Here is a 19,673-nt window from a genome sequence, read left to right on the forward strand (position 1 = left end):
CACAATACATTAAATAACCTTTTACTGTGAAAACAATCTGTTCTAAAATACTGAGTTTTGGAAAAGAAGTTAATGTAACTTTAAACTGCAATTATTGTTTCACTTGAATATTTCATCGAGTTTAGACACGAATGTGTTACTGTCACACCCCAAAGAGAGATAATGATATAATGACTACCTGAGTTGCTTGGATACCTGTCTCCTGACTGGCTAACACCTCAAGCAGCAATTGTACAATATTCAGTGCAGATTGCTTTGTAACAACAACTTACATTTATGTAGCGTCTTTAATGTAGAAAAACATCCCAAGATGCTTTGCAAGGGGGGATTTAAGACAAAATTTGACACTGAACCACAGAAGGAGAAATAAGGGCAGACTTGGTCAAATAGGTAGGTTTTAAGGAGCGTCTTAAAGGAGGAAAGAGAGGTAGAGAGGCGGAGAGGTTTAGGGAGGGAGTTCCAGAGCTTAGGGTCCAGGCAGCTGAAGGCATAGCCACCGATGATTGAGCGATTAAAGTCACGGATGCTCGAGCGGCCAGAATAAGAGGAGCGCAGAGATTTTGCGGTGGGGAGGGAGGGCGAGGGGGTTGTGAGGCTGGAGGAGATTACAGAGATAGGGACAGGAAGGGACATTAAGGGATTTGAAAACAAGGATGAGAATTTTGAAATCGAGGCATTGCTTAACCGGGAGCCAATGTAGGTCAGCGAGCACAGGGGTAATGGATGAGCGGGACTTGGTTCAGCGAGATAGGACACGGGCAGCCGAGTTTTCGGTAACCTCAGATTTGAGTAGGGTAGACGATGGGAGGCCAGCCAGGAGTGCGCTGAAATAGTCAAGTCTGGTCAACTGCTGCATTATCAATACTATGATAGAATACTGTTTCCACTGGCAAGAGGGTCGGTAACCAGAATCATTGGGGAGTTGAGGAGACATTTTATACGTAGTGAGTTGCTGTGATCTGGAACGCACTGCCCGAAAAGGTGGTGAAAGTAGATTCATCAGCAACTTTCAAAAGGGAATTCGATGTATACTTGAAAAAGCACAGGCACAATGGGCCGAATGGCCTCTTTCTGTGCTGTAAGATTCTATGGGTGGGGAAAGGGAACATTGGAAAAGTAGACTTCAATAACTACAGAATGAAAGTGACCACACCCTTGGCATTGCATGTCAGGATGCCTCTTCCTGGGAGGATAGGATAGTGTGAATGCACGTTTTAATGGTGCTATGATTGTTGCTTTGGGTTACTCAAGATCTCGGAGGGGATAGAGCGGTGAGGCAACCTGGGGTCAGAACAATTGGAAGGCCCAGTCCCACCCAAGGAGGAGGGCAGCTCCCCTTTAACCACCAACATTAGCATCCTCGACCAGGCCAACATCCCCAGCATTGAAGCACTGACCACACTCGATCAGCTCCGCTGGACATGCCAGACACGAGATTCCCAAATCAAGCACTCTACTCGGAACTCCTTCACAGCAAATGAGCCAAAGGTGGGCAGAGGAAACGTTACAAGGACATCCTCAAAGCCTCCCTGATAAAGTGCAACATCCCCACCGACACCTGGCCAAAGACCACCCTAAGTGGAGGATGTGCATCCGGGAGGGCGCTGAGCACCTCCAGTCTCATCGCCGAGAGCCTGCAGAAACCGAGCGTGCGGCAAACCAGTCCCACCCACCCCTTCCCTCAACGACTATCTGTCCCTTTGTGAGAGGGACTGTGGCTCTCGTACTGGACTGTTCAGCCACCTAAGGACTCATTTTAAGAGTGGAAGCAAGTCTTCCTCAACTCCAAGGGACTGCCTATGATGACGGTGCTGTGATTGTTAAAGAGGAGCTGCCCTCCTCCTTGGACTGGGTCTTCCAATTGTTCTGACCCCAGGCTGCCTCACCGCACCGTCCCCTCTGAGATCTTGAATAACCCAAAGCAACCAAGTCATGTGTCAGCAAAACCTATGACTGAAATCTGGAGATTGTGTAAACAGGAGCCAGCCACTGTGTTAGCAAAACTGCACTGCTGGCTCGCATGTCATGCATTACAGCGGGTAAAAGGAACTTGACCTTCAAAAACAAATTTTAAAAGGCATTTCCTGTTTTCACTATTCCCCTTTTTGTTTTCAACTTCTGTAATTTAGCAAGAAACTGCCACTTGTATGTGGCATGTGAGGGTCTGTATTCACATATTCAGCAAACTTTCCCCCTTCACTTGCAGAAACGGAATTATTCTGGAGATGAAAAATATTTTGCGAATGTTTGTAGTTTATTTTTCTTTCCCCTTCCCGGCATGAAGTTCATTTACTGTTTACTCAATGCTTGTGGTCTGTGGCTCAATGTTAGAGTACTAGACGCTGGGAGAGCAGGGTGGGGCCTTCCGTTAGCACGGCGCCAGAAAGCGATGAGCAGATTCCTGAGTTGCTGAAGCAAGTTCCAACGGCCTCCTGTAAGACAGCTGAGGATTCTCCACTCAATGAGCACTTTTTAACTGAATTACATCCGGCTGTTGTTAAATTGCCAGTCCGGGGGGTGGGGGGGAGAGAGCAGTACTGCACACTAAAACAGTGAGGAATTCTGGCAAAAGTTGGCTCAATCTCTTAAATGTTCGACCTAAGATATTCTACATGTGTAACTGACTTCAGACTGCAATTTAAATGATGACTTCATATTTGGGATGGTTTTACTATCCATGCCAGGCACTTTGACATTGAACAACTTACCAGAACACTTTGTCCACTCGCTGCCCTCTATGATTTTGCATCTAACGTTGGCTCATAAATAATATGGATTTTATTTTTTTATTAAGTTTGCAATTTTTTTTCACAAGTGAAGCAAAGATGTGCAGAAGTTTACAGCACAGAAGGAGGCCATTCAGCCCATCTCTGTCTGTGCCAGCTTTATACTAGAGCAATCAAAAGCTAAACTCACTGCCCTGCTCTCTCCATTACATAATTGAAAAGAAAGACTTACATTTATATAGCACCATTCACGATCTCAAAGCACTTTACAGCCAATGAAGTACTTTTGGAGTGTAGTTACTGTCATAATGCAGGAAATGCGGCAGCCAATTTGCACACAGCAGGCTCCCACAAACAGCAATGTGATGATGACCAAATAATTGGTTTTAGTGATGTTGATTCAGGGATAAATATTACCAGGACACCTGGGAGAACACCCCTGCTCGTCTTCAAAATAGTGCCATGAGATTTTTTACATCCACCTGAGAGAACAGACAGGGCCTCGGTTTAACATCTCAACTGACAGTGCAGCTCCCTCAGCCCTGCACTGGTTGCGTCAGCCCAAATTTTTGTGCTCAAGTCTGCAGAGTGGGGCTTGAACCCACAACCTTCATGATACCGAGGCCCACTGAGCCACAGCTGACACTTCCAGAATAATTGTGCAATTGAACTCAATAAATCTGGTAACTTGTGGGCTGGCACCAGGAAAATGGCCATGAAAGCTGCCAGATTGTTGTAAAAACTGGTTCATCAATGCTCTTCAGTGAAGGGAACCTGCTTGCCCCTACTTGGTCCGGCCTGCATGTGACACGATTTGGTTGGTTCCCAATATGCCAATGAGGTGACCCAGCACTCAGCTGTACAACCAGCATTACAATGGCCCAGCAGCACCTTCTCAGGGCAGCACGAATTGGCCCATATAAATGTCGCTTTACCAGCATCACCCACATCCCGGAAACAAATTGGAAGAATTGTTTAGCTCTGCGCTAATCTCGGGTGAAGGTGAAACTCAGTGATGCAATTATTTTTCAAAAGAAGGAGCAAATTAAAAGTTACATTCATTTAAAAATAAACAGTTTTCATTACGTAACATATAAAGATACATTTGGAGTGGAAAATATTAGGTTGATTAACTGCCTAGATACTTGTTTATATCATGTCATTGAAATGTAGCAAAACAGCTCACCATCGCATGCAGTGAAGGTTATGTAGCCATTTTTCACCAGCAATGTCACACAAACAGCAATGAGGCAAACAAACATTTAACCTGTTTTTTTTAAGCGGGTTGTTATGTTCTTATGTTATGTTGTTGGATGTGGGAGGAACTTTGGCCATGACACTAAGAAAAAAGCTGTTAGAACATAAGAAATAGGAGCAGGAGTAGGCCATATGGCCCCTCGAGCCTGCTCCGCCATTTAATACGATCATGGCTGATACGATCATGGACTCAGGTCCATTTCCCTGCCCGCTCCCCATAACCCCTTAATCCCTTATCGGTTAAGAAACTGTCTATTTCTGTCTTAAATTTATTCACTGTCCCAGCTTCCACAGCTCTCTGAGGCAGCGAATTCCACAGATTTACAACCCTCTGAGAGAAGAAATTCCTCCTCATCTCAGTTTTAAATGGGTGGCCCCTTATTCTAAGATTATGTCACCTAGTTCTAGTCTCCCCTATCGGTGGAAACATTCTCTCTGCGTCCACCTTGTCAAGCCCCCTCATAATCTTATATGTGTTCTTCAAGTAGGTCTCAATTTAACCTCTCATCTCTAGTAACCAATTTGCCGATCCCATGGTGAGATCGGAACCATAGGCCTAGCCATGCCAGTGAAACTAATGTTCCCCCCCGCCCCCCCCCCCCCCTACCGATAACTCATTTTTAGATTCTGCCAGCTGCTGTACTGTTCCTCCGCCAAAAGAATATCTGAATTCCGGATGCTTTCTGAGGTATTTGTAATATAAATAAAGCTTCCTGCTGATCTGAAACATTCAGGCACATTCCATGTAACTTTTGACTATTTCTTAAGTAATGGGAAAGTTTGGTATTTTCACGACCACCGGACGTCGCAAAGCGCTGTACAGCCAGTGAAGTACTTCTTGAAGTGTAGTCACTGGAAACGTGGCAGCCAATTTGTGCACAGCAAGCTCCCACAAACAGCAACGTGATAATGACCAGATCATCTGTTTTAGTGATGTAGATTGAGGGATAAATATTGGCCCCAGGACACCGGGGATAACTCCCCTGCTCTTCTTCGAAATAGTGCCATGGGATCTTTTACATTCACCTGAGAGGACAGACGGGGCCTCGGTTTAATGTCTCATCCACAAGATGGCCCCTCCAACAGTGCAGCACTCCCTCAGCACTGCCCCTCCGACAGTGCGGCGCTCCCTCAGTACTGCCCCTCCTACAGTGCGGCGCTCCCTCAGTACAGCCCCTCCGACAGTGCGGCGCTCCCTCACTACTGCCCCTCCGACAATGCGGCACTCCCTCAGCACTGCCCCTCCAACAGTGTGGTGCTCCCTCAGTAATGCTCCTCCGACAGTGCAGTGCTCCTTCAGTACCGCCCCTCGGACAGTGCAGCACTCCCTCAACACTGCGCCTGCAACTGTGCAGCGCTTCCTCAGCACTGCACTGAAGTGTCTGGGAAAAGCCATTCAGTCATGCAAGCTCACTCCATCCAGAGTCTCCACTGTGATTGTTCAGTCGTGGACCCCCTCCCCTGCTCCCCGCCCACCCATTGATTCATTACGTTAAAGAGTAATATACTCCTTAAAGTACAGCATTATTTGAAATAAAGCAACAGCTCCCACACTTGCCCAGTGTGGAACTAAGGGAACTAAGCCCTATTGAAGAAAGAAAGGCTTGCATTTATATAGCACTTTACACGACCTCAGGATGTCCCAAAGCACTTGACATTGAATGTTAATGATGGGTGTTGTGCATCTGTAAAGCATGCACTCTCATGTTCCACCACCAGGGAGCTCATCCCCTGAAGTCCCAAGGGATCCCAGCATTCCTTGGGAGCACTGTATATAAGCTGGTCGCGAAGGCCTGTTCCTCATTCTGGAGTGTCTTATTAAAGACTGAGGTCACTGTTACTTTAACCTTCCTGTGTGAGGAACACAATAACTGGTGACGAGAATACGAATCCAATGCAAAGATGCAACAAACTGTGGGCATCCTGGAGAAGTTCTCGGAGGGTAAGGACTGGGAAGCCGATGTCGAACGGCTAGACCAGTACTTTGTAGCCAATGAGCTGGACAGAGAAGGAAGCGCTGCAAAAAGGAGAGCCGTCCTCTTCACAGTCTGCGGGGCACCGACCTACAGCCTCATGAAGAATCTTCTGGCTCCGGTGAAACCCACAGATAAGTCGTATGAGGAGCTGTGTACACTGGTTCGGGAGCATCTTAACCCGAAGGAGAGCGTGCTGATGACAAGGTATTGGTTCTACACGTGCCAGCGATCTGAAGGTCAGGAAGTGGCGAGCTACGTCGCCAAGCTAAGACGACTTGCAGGACAATGTGAGTTTGATGGCTATCTGGAGCAAATGCTCAGAGACTTTTTTGTACTGGGCATTGGCCACGAGACCATCCTACGAAAACTTTTGACTGTAGAGACACCGACCCTCAGTAAGGCCATTGCGATAGCACAGGCGTTGATAACACCAAACAAATCTCTCAGCACACAAGTGCTAGCAATGTTCATAAATTAACTGGAACTGTGTTTGCGAGCAGAAATGTACAGGGCAGAACGCATGAGTCTGCAACTGCCAGCAGGCCTCAGGTGACCCAGATGACTCAGAGTCCCCAACAAAGGATGAATGCAAGGCAATTCACACCTTGTTGGCATTGTAGAGGCTTCCATTCAGCCTATTCGTGCTGCTTCAAAGGGTATGTTTGCAAGAGCTGTGGAACAATGGGGCACCTCCAACGAGCTTCCAAACGAGCTGCAAACTCTGCAAAACCTGCTAACCACCACATGGCAGAGGAAGATCGATCCATAGTGGATCAAAGCAATTTTGAGCCTCAGAGAGAGAAGGCAGATGCTGAAGTACACGGGGTGCACACATTTTCAACGAAATGTCCACCTATAATGCTAAACGTAAAGTTGAATGGCTTACCTGTAACCATGGAACTGGACACTGGCGCTAGCCAATCCATCATGAGTAAAAAGATGTTTGAGAGACTGTGGTGCAACAAGACATTCAGACCAGCCCATAGCCCCATCCACACGAAACTGAGAACGTACACCAAAGAGCTTATCACTGTCCTGGGCAGCGCCATGGTCAAGGTCACCTACGAGGGCACGGTGCATGAACTGCCACTCTGGATTGTCCCGGGTGATGGCCCCACACTGCTTGGAAGGAGCTGGCTGGACAAAATCCGCTGGAACTGGGATGACATCCAAGCGCTCTCACATGTCGATGAGGCCTCATGTACCCAGGTTCTTAACAAATTTCCTTCCCTTTTTGAGCCAGGCATTGGAAATTTTTCCGGGACGGTCCCAGAAGCACGACCCATTCACCACAAGGCGCGAGCGGTACCTCACATGATGAGGGAGAGAGTGGAAATCGAGCTGGACAGGCTGCAACATGAGGGCATCATCTCCCCAGCGGAATTCAGCAAGTGGGCCAGCCCGATTGTTCCAGTACTCAAAAGTGATGGCACGGTCAGGATTTGCGGCGATGATAAAGTAACTATTAATCGTTTCTCGCTACAGGACCAATACCCGCTACCTAAGGCAGATGACCTATTTGCGACGTTGGCAGGAGGCAAGACGTTCACCAAGCTCGACCTGACTTTGGCCTACATGACGCAGGAGCTGGAGGAGTCTTCCAAGGACCTCACCTGCATCAACACGCACAAGGGACTGTTCATCTATAACAGATGCCCGTTTGGAATTCGGTCGGCTGCAGTGATCTTCCAGAGAAACATGGAGAGCCTACTCAAGTCGGTACCACACACGGTGGTCTTTCAGGACGACATATTGGTCACAGGTCGGGACACCACCGAGCACCTACAAAACCTGGAGGAGGTCCTCCAGCGACTGGATTGCATAGGGCTGATTCTGAAGAGGTCGAAATGCGTCTTCATGGCAACAGAAGTGGAGTTTTTGGGGAGAAAGATAGCGACGGACGGCATTCGGCCCACAGACGCCAAGACAGAGGCTATCAGGAATGCGCCCAGGCCACAGAATATCACGGAGCTGCAGTCATTCCTGGGACTCCTCAACTATTTTGGTAACTTCCTACTGGGGTTAAGCACCCTTTTAGACCCCTACATTGTTACTGCGCAAAGGTGAGAACTGGGTATGGGGAAAACACCAAGTAATTGCTTTTGAGAAAGCCAGAAACATTTTATGCTCCAACAAGCTACTTGTATTGTATAACTCGTGTAAAAGACTTGTGCTAGCGTGTGACACGTCATCGTACGGAGTCGGGTGTGTATTACAACAAGCTAACATTGCGGGGAAGTTACTACCTGTCACCTATGCTTCCAGGAGCTTGTCTAAGGCCGAGAGGGCCTACAGCCTGATTGAGAAAGAGGCATTAGCGTGTGTGTTTGGGGTAAAGAAAATGCATCAGTACCTGTTTGGCCTCAAATTTGAGCTGGAAATCGATCACAAGCCCCTCACATCCCTGTTCGCTGAAAACAAGGGGATAAATACTAATGCCTCAGCCTGCATACAAAGTTAGGCACTCGCGTTATCAGCGTATAACTATACCATCCGCCACAGGCCAGGCACCGAGAACTGTGCGGATGCTCGCAGTCGGCTACCATTGCCCACCACGGGGGTGGAAATGGCGCAGCCCGCAAACTTGTTGATGGTGACGCAGCCCACAGACTTGTTGATGATCCTGGAAGCGTTTGAAAATGATAAATCACCTGTCACGGCCCGCCAGATTAGGACTTGGACCAGCCAAGATCCTCTGCTGTCCCTAGTAAAAAACTGTGTACTGCATGGGAGTTGGGCCAGCATCCCCATTGAATTGCAAGAGCCAATCAAGCCATTCCAGCGGCGAAAGGATGAGCTGTCCATTCAGGCAGACTGCCTGTTGTGGGGTAACCGCATAGTGCTACCAAAAAAGGGCAGGGAGACGTTGATCTCGGATCTCCACAGCACATATAGTAATGATGAAAGTGATAGCCAGATCCCACGTGTGGTGGCTTGGTATCGACATTGACTTAGAGTCCTGTGTACGGCAATGCAGCGTATGTGTTCAGTTGAGCAATGCGCCCAGAGAGGCACCACTAAGTTTGTGGTCCTGGCCCTCCAGACCATGGTCAAGGATCCATGTCGACTATGCGGGCCCGTTTCTCGGTAAAATGTTCCTGGTGGTGGTGGATGCTTTTTCAAAATGGATTGAATGTGAAATAATGTTGGGAAGCACTGCCACCGCCATTGAAAGCCTGAGGGCCATGTTTGCCACCCACGGTCTGCCTGACATACTGGTCAGTGACAACGGGCCATGTTTCACCAGTGCCAAATTTAAAGAATTCATGACCTGCAATTGGGTTAAACATGTCACCTCAGCCCCATTTAAACCAGCCTCCAATGAGCAGGCAGAGCGGGCAGTACAAACCATCAAACAGAGTCTTAAACAAGTCACAGAAGGCTCACTCCAAACCCGCCTGTCCCGAGTACTGCTCAGCTACCGCACGAGACCCCACTCGCTCACAGGCTGAGCTACTCATGAAAAAGACACTTAAAACCAGACTCTCGCTGGTTCACCCCAACCTGCATGATCAGGTAGAGAGCAGGCGGCAGCAACAAAATGTAAACGATGGTCGCGCCACTGTGTCACAGGAAATTGATCTGAATGACCCTGTGTATGTGCTAAACTATGGACATGGTCCCAAGTGGATCGCGGGCACGGTGATAGCTAAAGAAGGGAGTAGGGTGTTTGTAGTCAAACTAGACAATGGACAAATTTGCAGAAAGCACCTGGACCAAACGAGGCTGCGATTCACAGACTGCCCTGAACAACCCACAACAGACACCACCTTTTTCGAGCCCACAACATACACCCAAAGGATCAACGACACCACTCCGGACCAGGAAATCGAACCCATCACGCCCAACGGCCCAGCGAGGCCAGGCTCACCTAACAGCCCTGCAGGGCCAACAACACGCCAGCCCAGCGAGGGCACAGTCAACACACCAGAACAGACATTTGTACCGAGGCAGTCCACCAGGGAAAGAAAGGCTCCCGACCGCCTCACCTTGTAAATAGTTTTCACTTTGACTTTGTGGGGGGGGGGGGGGGGGGGGGGAGTGATGTTGTGTATCTGTAAAGCATGCCCTCTCATATTCCGCCACCAGGGAGCTCATCCCCTGAAGTCCGAAGAGATCCGAGGATCCCTTGGGAGCACTGTATATAAGCCTGTTCCTCACTCTGGAGTGTCTTATTAAAGACTGAGGTCACTGTTACTTTATCCTCCCTGTGTGCAGCCTCATCTGTGTTAGGAACACAATAATGGGAAAAGGAACGCTTCCCTATTTTAGGAGTGCACTTTGCAGCACAATAGGATGCAGAGAAAACTTATTCCAAGAGGCCATAGCAGTTGGAAGTATTTTTTTTCAGCTACAACAACAATTTATATTTATATAGTGCCTTTAACGTCCCAAGGCACTTCACAGGAGTATTATGTGATAAAGAATTTGACACCGAACCACATTTGAAAATAAGGATGTGAATTTTGAAATCGAGGCATTTCACTGTTCTTTTGATTTGGGGTGGAGCCAGATTATTGGTGCAGTGTAGAGAGACTTTAATCTGCATCGAACTATGTTATACTTGTTATGAGCAATGCAGAACGATGTGATCGGGGCCCAGGAGAGGCGGGAGTTCAGGGCCCAGGAGAGGCGAGGGGCCCAGGGGCAGCACGGGCCAGCTCACACTGCGATATGTGCGTGCACTGGGTCCGTGCAGCCGAGCAGGTCTCCAGTCGTCTTGGGTAATCCTTGCCAAAACCTAGCTCTGTCAAACCCGTGTGGTGGCTGGTGTGCAACGGCCACCCCACATTAAAAAAAATCCACGCACAGGCATCTTCCACCCTTCAGGATGTAGTTCTGGATCTGGAATATTAGAGCTTTCATTGAAACACCTGTGAAATCATTGAACTCAGCCCTTTTTTGGCGTAGAAGCAAGTCATCCTCGATTCGAGAGGCTGCCGAAGAAGAAACCTGTTATGAGAATGCCTTATGTTGACACTGGAGGGCCAGAATTGTAAGCTTGAACCGGACTAGACACAACCAATATTCTATATTCAAAAGGGAGTTAGATGTGGCCCTTTCGGCTAAAGGGATCAAGGGGTATGGAGAGAAAGCAGGAAATGGGTACCGAGGTGAATGATCAGCCATGATCTTATTGAATGGTGGTGCAGGCTCGAAGGGCCGAATGGCCTACTCCTGCACCTATTTTCTATGTTTCTATGTAACCACAGTTTGGATATTGTGTTCTAACACTTTTAGCTCAATTCTCCGACACAGACTTGGTCAGCAGCAGTGAGTCACAACCTCGGCCTTTGGGTGTCCAGAGTGGAACCTAGCACAGAAAAGTTCATTTGTAATTTTAAAAAGTTAGCTGATGGGCCCGCAATGCCAGACTTCAGTCTCCCTAATCCGCGGACATTGAATTGCAGTACCTATAGTAAAGCCCCTGGGTCCCAGCTGTGACCATTTAACGCCTCACAGACCCAGTAGCTGCCTGGGACCACCCTGGTCTGGGCAACTCAGCTACTCACTGAATAAACTTGCTGAAATGTCAGGGAGCCCTGTGTCATCTTCTCCATAAGCCTTTGTTTTCAAAGAAATTCCACCAGCGACACTAAGGAAGGGCAGTGTGGTTACCACCAGTGATTATCATTGTTGTTTTGCTCACAGGCGTTGTCAGAAATAGCTCATCATGCAGCGTGATTCAGGAATGTGAGAAAAGAACTATTCTATTCTCGGTTCATGGGATGAAGCAAAGTTCACTCATTGGCAGATTACGAACTGAATTTTTTCCTCCTTGATAAAGTGTAACATTCCCACTGACACCTGGGTATCCCTGGCCCAAGACCGCCCTAAGTGGAGGAAGAGCATCCGGGAGGGTGCTGAGCACCTCGAGTCTCGTCGCCGAGAGCATGCAGAAAACAAGCGCAGGCAGCGGAAGGAGCGTGCGGCAAACCAGTCCCACCCACCCTTTCCCTCAACCACTGTCTGTCCCACCTGTGACAGAGACTGTCATTCCCGTATTGGACTGTACAGTCACCTGAGAACTCACTTTTAGAGTGGAAGCAAGTCTTCCTCGATTTCGAGGGACTGCCTATGTTGAGTACTGAGGGAATGCTGCACTGTCGGATGTACCATCTTTTGGATGAGACGTTAAACCAAGGCCCCGTCTGCTCTCTCAGGTGAACATAAAAGATCCCATTACACTATTTCGAAGAAGAGCAGGGCGGAGTCCTGGCCCATATTTATCCCTTAACTAACATCACTAAAAACAGGGGAAACTAAAACTAGGGGACATAGTCTTAGAATAAGGGGCCGCCCATTTAAAACTGAGATGAGGAGAAATTGTAAATCTATGGAATTCTCTGCCCCAGAGAGCTGTGGAGGCTGGGTCATTGAATATATTTAAGACAGAGATAGACAGATTTTTGATCAATACGGGAGTAAATGGTTATGGGGGGCGGGCAGGGAAGTGGAGCTGATTCCATGATCAGATCAGCCATGATCTTATTGAATGGCGGAGCAGGCACGAGGGGCCGAATGGCCGACTCCTGCTCCTATTTCTTATGTTCTTATAATCTGGTCATTATCACATTGCTGTTTGTGGGAGCTTGCTGTGCGCAAATTGGCTGCCACGTTTCCTACATTACAACAGTGACTACACTCCAAAATTAATGCATGTAGTTCTTTTAAATTTCAAAATATCTACTTTATTCATATAAAAATTTGCACGATACATTGGAAGACAGTTCAGTACATTTGGATGCGGTCAGCAATTCCATACAATACATTTGGATGCTGACGGCAGTTCCGTTCAATACATTTGCTTGCTTTACATTTCAGGGTACAATTCAGTACAATCCAGGATACATTGTAATACAGTTATCAAATGACGTTACATGTGGCACTATACAGTACATGGATCGGGTGAGGGTACAGTTACATTTCTTTACAACATACATTACTAAACAGTTGCAGAACTTGCATTATACATGGCACTGCATATGTGTTTTCAGATCATGGTGCTCTATGTCTATAAAGGTTTACAAGTACAGCCCGAGGGGAGTTTTATACTGATTCCATCCCCTGAGTTTACCGTGGCGGAAGGGCCTTAAACTGTGGCTCTTCCCCACCGTGCCTTTGCGGCGACTGCACCAATTTTTAGTGCGTCCCTCAGTACGTACTCCTGGATCTTGGATTGCGCCAGTCTGCAACACACAGACGTGGACATCTCCTTGCTCTGGAAGACCAGCAAATTTCGGCAAGCTCTTGACTCCTCAATTATATGTTTATTAAACAAGCAGCTTACTTCGAAGCTATCTCCATCTATTTTTGCAAGCATCCGTTGTGTCGTTGTGACATCTTCAAAAGAATGTTTTAAAAATAAAATGTGTTTGGCTCCCTTGCCTGATGTCCCACTGCGCTGTACAGGCTGGGAATGTTCACTTCCAACTCTCAGTCTTGGCTAAGTTGGACAATGTCAGTCAGGGGAGCAGTTGTTGGCCTCAGTCCCCTCCCCTCTCATCCCCCCCACTCTCCCTGTTGTGGACTGGGGTAAAACCAGGCAGGGTTCTCACTCCTGATCACAGTCCAGTGACCCCTGGCTCAGTCACGATCTCCCACTCCCTCCAACATATCAAGTCTCGGATCAGATATGCACAATGCCATTTGGGCAGACAGAGCTGTTCCCTAGCAATAGGCATTCCTACATTGTATTTACAGCACAGAAACAGGCCATTGGGCCCAACTGCTCCGTGCCGTGTTAATGCTCCACAACAGCCTCCTCCCACCCCTCTTCATCTCACCCCATCACCATATCCCTCTATTCCTTTCTCCCTCATGTGTTTATCCAGCTTCCCCTTAAATGCATCGATACTATTCGCCTCAACCACTCTGTGTGATAGCAAGCAACAGTGACTACACTCCAAAAGTACTTCATTGGCTGTAAAGGCTTTGAGGTGGTCATGAAAGGCACTATATAAATGTAAGCCAGCCTGCCTTCCTTCCTCCCTCCCTCCCCATCTCTTCTCTTCACATTCTTTCTATCTTTTCTTGTTTCTTTCTCATATTGCAACCATCATCATTATAGGCAGTCCCTTGGAATCGAGGAGGACTTGCTTCCACTCTTAAAATGAGTTCTTAGGTGGCATATTCTAACCACTCGCTGGGTAAAGAATGTTTTCCTGAATTCCCCACGGGATTTATTAGCAACTATCTTATATTTATGGCCCCTAATTCCAGTCTCTCCCCACAGGTGGAAACATCTTCACTACGTCTATCCTATCAAACCCTTTCATAATCTTACAGACCTCTATCAGGTCACCCCTCGGCTTTCTCTTCTCTCGTGAGAAGTTCACCAGCCTTTTCAATCCTTTCTGATAGGATATACTTGCTATGGAGGGCGTGCAGCGAAGGTTCACCAGACTCATTCCTTGGATGGCTGGACTGTCGTATGAGGAGAGATTGGGTCGACTGGGCCTGTATTCACTAGAGTTTAGAAGAATGAGAGGGGATCTCGTTGAAACGTATAAAATTCTGACGGGGTTGGACAGACTGGATGCAGGGTGGATGTTTCCCAGGGGCTGGGAAGTCTAGAACAAGGGGTCACAGTCTCGGGATGCGGGGTAGGAAATTTAGGACCGAGATGAGGAGAAATGTTTTCACTCAGAGGGTGGTGAACCTGTGGAATTCTCTACCACAGAGGGCTGTGGAGGCCAAGTCACTGAATATATTTAAGAGGGAGATGGTTGGATGTCTAGACACAAAAGGCATCAAGGAGTGTGGGGAAAGCGGGAATATGGTGTTGAGATAGAGGATCAGCCGTGATCATATTGAATGGCGGTGCAGACTCGAGGGGCCGAATGGCCTACTACTGCTCCTATTTTCTATGTTTCTATAATCTCTCAGTTCCGGTATCATTCTTGTGAATCTTTTCTCGTGCCTTCTCTATTGCCTCTATATTCAGAAGAGGAGAGGAAAGAGAGGCAATTATTAAAAGAAGAAAATAAAGTGACTAGCCCGGGGAAGCACAGCCTGTTACAGGACACCATACATTTTTCCTCTCCCAGGAGATTACATGGTGGGGGGGGGGGGCAGGGGGAGTGTTACGTTGTTTCAGTCATCACGGTGTGGGGCAGGCTTACTGGACCAGCTGGTCGTCTTTGCCCTTCAATTTCGTATGTTCGTGTATCAAAGGAGTTCAGTAATCAAGTTTGAACAGTTTTCCACAGATAATATGAAGTATTGCATTACCAAATTGAAACGCGATATTCCGAGCACTTGGACAAATAAAAGCACAAAAGAGTTATTATTCCAGTGTTAAGAACTGTAGAACGTTTCTGGGTGGGTTTAAGGTGTGTGCTGCTGCACAGGTTTGGCAGGGACTTGCTTATGTCACTGTCTCTGTTCTTTGATCACGAAGGAAGGTGTGGCTGCTGCAACAAGGTGAATTATTTCAACCACCCTTGTTCTGAAGGCTCCTGTTATATGGATACTTAAAACCCCTGTTATATGGACACCGTTTTAAGGGTTCTGGAAGCCTCGTATGTACACTGGGGGAAGTAAAAGAAAGAACTTGCATTTATAGAACAACAATAACATAGTGAAATGTTCCAAGGCCCCTCACAGGAGCCCAGGTGGGCAGAGGAAACGTTTCAAGGACACCCTCCTTGATAAAAATGCAACATCCCCACCGACATCTAGGAGTCCCTGGCCAAAGACCGCCCTAAGTGGAGGAAGTGCATCCGGGAGGGCGCTGAGCACCTCGAGTCTCGTCGCCGAGAGCGTGCAGAAACCAAGCGCAGGCAGCGGAAGGAGCGTGCGGCAAACCTGTCCCACCCTCCCCTTTCCCTCAACCACTGTCTGTCCCACCTGTGTCAGGGACTGTGGTTCTCATATTGGACTGTTCAGCCACCTAAGGACTCATGTTAAGAGTGGAAGCAAGTCTTCCTCGATTCCGAGGGGCTGCCTATGATGAGTGTTTATAATGACAAAAAAACAACTATTTTTAAAGATAAGTGAGTACAGCTCTCCAGCAAGTAGAAAAATCAAACATCAGTTTGTTTAATTTTTTTTAAAGTTAGAAAGAGTAGCAAAAACCAATCAGGGGGAAGGGACTGTCTCTCAAATTAATTGTTTGTTTTCAGTAATGAAATTGCTTTAACAGACCTGGCTCCTTTGCTGCCCTTTCAACAGAAAGGTTACAAGATGGTGCTATTTCCTGTCTTCAGAATACAGACATGAGTGTTGCTGTTCAGTTCCTGCTGCACGCCAGTGAATAAAACACGAGATGCACTAAATAAAACACAAGATGATGAGGGTTGTTTATTGTGCATGGGTCTGTGCACTCAAACTAATTCTGTTAATTCCTCTCTCTTTTCCCAGTCCGAGTGTGATTCAGAAATGTGGTATTTTTTTATAGGGAGCAATTCACTTGTTGATAGATTGGAAGGATTTTATGGAGATTCTGTTTGCATTTCAAGTTACAGTGCCATCTCCGACTATCTCTACACCCATCAGCATAACTCAGTAAGTAACAATGGAGACTTGGGAGTGGTGAAACCACAATAACTTGCATTTGTATAGCAGTCGTCATGTGGAAGAGTGTTTTTTGTGATTCATAAGGGGAAAAGAGGAGACAGGAAAGGCGAAAGGGAGGAGCCGAATGCAAAGTCAAAGAAATAGGTTAGAAAAACAGAAAATGCTGGAAATCTCAGCGGGTCAGGCAGCATCTGTGGAGAGAGAAGCAGAGTTAACTGGAAAAGTTTGAGATTGTTGAGGAAGTGCAGAGGCAGTAAAAGGGGGAGGGGAGGGAAGAACAAAAGGGAAGGTCTGTGATAGGGTGGAAGGCAGGAGAGATTTGAGAGACACAAGGGAGGATGGGCAAAAATGAGATGGCATCAAACACGAGACAGGAAACAGAAAGCAATGAAGATGAACAAGGTAAAAGAGACAAGCGGAAATTCCGTCTAAGGGAAGAGAACTTCTTCAAGGTGGGCATTCCTGGTGGCAGTGAATTTCTGAGAGGCTCCCGAGGGAGGAGAAGCGGTTCAGGGAGAGACACAGTGACTGCGCTCCCGGGCTGTAACGGTGGGGAGGTTGGGGCTGGGAACCTATGACAGGAAGAGATCAGATAAAGAGGGACCAGACTTTGAAAGGGACCCGTAAACAAGGACAAGCAGCTTGAAGTCGTGCGCTGGAGGTAGGGAATCAGTGGGGATCAGCAGGGACCGTACTGATAGGGTTGCGAGACTTTGTGCATGAGAGGATTTGGGTCAATTAGCTGAAGCCTGTGAATGGCAAAGGAAGGGGGAGGGGAGGCCAGTGGGCAGAGCATTTAGTTAACGAAAGACTGACTTGCATTTCTATAGTGCCTTTCACAACATCAGGATATCCCAATTAAGTATTTTTGAACTGTATTCACTGTCGTAATGTTGTAATAAAGTAGCCAATTTGCCCACAAACAGCAGTGTGACGACAACCAGATAATCTGTTTTAGGGATGTTGGTTGAAGGGTAACTATTGGCCCTCGTTGAATAGTGGCCATGGGATCTTTTATGTCCACCTGAGAGAGCAGACAGGGCTTCTGTTTAACGTCTCATCCGAAAGATGGCACCTCCGACAGTGCGGCACTCCCTCAGCACTGCCCCTCTGACAGTGAGGCCCTCCCTCAGTACTGCCCCTCCGACAGTGAGGCCCTCCCTCAGTACTGCCCCTTCGACAGTGCGGCGCTCCCTCAGTACTGCCCCTCCGACAGTGCGGCGCTCCCTCAGTACTGCCCCTCCGCAGTGCAGCACTCCCTCAGCACTGCGCCTTCGACAGTGCGGTGCTCCCTCAGCACTGCCCCTTCGACAGTGCAGCACTCCCTCAGTACTGCCCCTCCAACAGTGTAGCACTCCAACAGTACTGCTCCTCCGACAGTGCGGCACTCCCTCAGTACTGCCCCTTTGACAGTGCGGCACTCCCTCAGCACTGCACTGGAGAGTGTCAGCCTGGATTATGTGCTCAAAGTCTCTGGAGTGGGACTTGAATCCACAACCTTCTGACTCAGAGGCGAGTGTGCTGCCCACTGAGCCACAGCTGATACTCAACGTCCAACGGCACTTCACAGTGGCAAATAAAAGTCAATCAATTGTAGAGGTGGTGGAGCATGAATGAAGGCTTTGGCTCACAGACAGAGGTGGGAGTGCAGGTGGGCACTGTTCTGTAGGTGACAGCTGACAGGGAATCTGAACTGAACTCCACCTGGCTGAGCCTGACCAGGCAGCTGGGGAGGCCGGAGGCCGGAGGCCGGAGGCACATAGTCACAGGTCAGGACTAAAAAGGATTAAAGACAGAGAGGTTCACATGATTTATACATGGATGATGGATACCTGGGAATAATTACAGGGCAGCAATCTAATTGAAAGGTAACGGTGATTTATACGGATAATAATGGAGACCCTGTGATACTCACAGTGCAGCCAGGAGCCATTGCTGCCCCTTAGAATCTTGCAGCATGGAAGGAGGCCATTCGGCCCATTGTGTCCCCGCCGGCCGACAAAGAGCTACCTAGCTTAATCCCACTTTCCAGGTCTAGGTCCGTAGCCCTGTAGGTTACAGCACTTCAGGTGCACGTCCAAGTACTTTTTAAATGTGGTGAGGGTTTCTGCCTCTACCTCCCTTTCAGGCAGTGAGTTCCAGACCCCCACCATCCTCTGGGTGAAGAAATTTCCCCTCAAATCCCCTCTAAACCTCCTACCAATTACTTTAAATCTTTGCCCCCTGGTTGTTGATCCCTCTGCTAAGAGAAATAGGTCTGTCCTATCCACTCTATTTCGGCCCCTCATCATTTTATATACCTCAATAAGGTCTCCCCTCAGCCTCCTCTGTTTCAAAGAAAACAACTCCAGCCTATTCAATCTTTCCCCATCGCTAAAATTCTCCAGTCCAGGCAATATCTCGTAAATCTCCTCTGTACCCTTCACCGAGAGACTTCCTTGTATCTCTGGGCCTCCATTCAGTCTGCCTCACTGTGAGATCAGGCCAACATCCCCAGCATCGAAGCACTGACCACACTCGACTAGCTCCGTTGGGCGGGCCACATTGTCCGCATGCCCCAGACACGAGACTCCCAAAACAAGCGCTCTACTTGGAACTCCTACACGGCAAGCGAGCCCCAGATGGGCAGAGGAAACGTTTCAAGGACACCCTCAAAGTCTCCTTGATAAAGTGCAACATCCCCACCGACACCTGGGAGTCCCTGGCCAAAACAACCCTAAGTGGAGAGAGTGCATCTGGGAGGGCGCGAGGCACTTCGAGTCTCGTCGCCGAGAGCGTGCAGAAATCAAGCGCAGGCAGCGGAAGGAGCGTGCGGCAAACCAGTCCCACCCTCCCCTTCCCTCAACCACTGTCTGTCCCACCTGCGACAGAGACTGTAATTCCTGTATTGGACTGTACAGTCACCTGAGAACTCACTTTTAGATTGGAAGCAAGTCTTCCTCGATTTCGAGGGACTGCCTATGATGATGATACTGGCTATGAGATGTTCACTGAGCTGGAATTCAGTGACGCGCCCTCCTTTTTTATGGCAAAGGAAGGCAAGGGAAATGAAACTTGGAGCAGGGCTGTTCCCAACTTCCACACATCAAGTGAAAGATCCTTATTAACAAAACATAGAAAATAGGTGCAGGAGTAGGCCATTCGGCCCTTCGAACCTGCACCACCATTCAATATGATCATGGCTGATCATGCA

General features: G+C 48.1%; 1 long non-coding RNA gene across 1 annotated transcript in view; it reads left to right on the top strand.

Moving 5' to 3' along the window:
- Window positions 1–19,673, top strand: part of LOC139239129 (uncharacterized) — an 83,467-nt gene that overhangs the window by 24,976 nt on the left and 38,818 nt on the right. The window contains exon 2 of the long non-coding RNA XR_011588606.1: window positions 16,362–16,468. This is a non-coding gene — a long non-coding RNA (uncharacterized lncRNA). The remainder of the gene's footprint in view (window positions 1–16,361; window positions 16,469–19,673) is intronic.

The sequence above is a fragment of the Pristiophorus japonicus genome, chromosome 26, assembly GCF_044704955.1.
Source record: "Pristiophorus japonicus isolate sPriJap1 chromosome 26, sPriJap1.hap1, whole genome shotgun sequence".
NCBI classification, from domain to species: Eukaryota; Metazoa; Chordata; class Chondrichthyes; family Pristiophoridae; genus Pristiophorus; species Pristiophorus japonicus.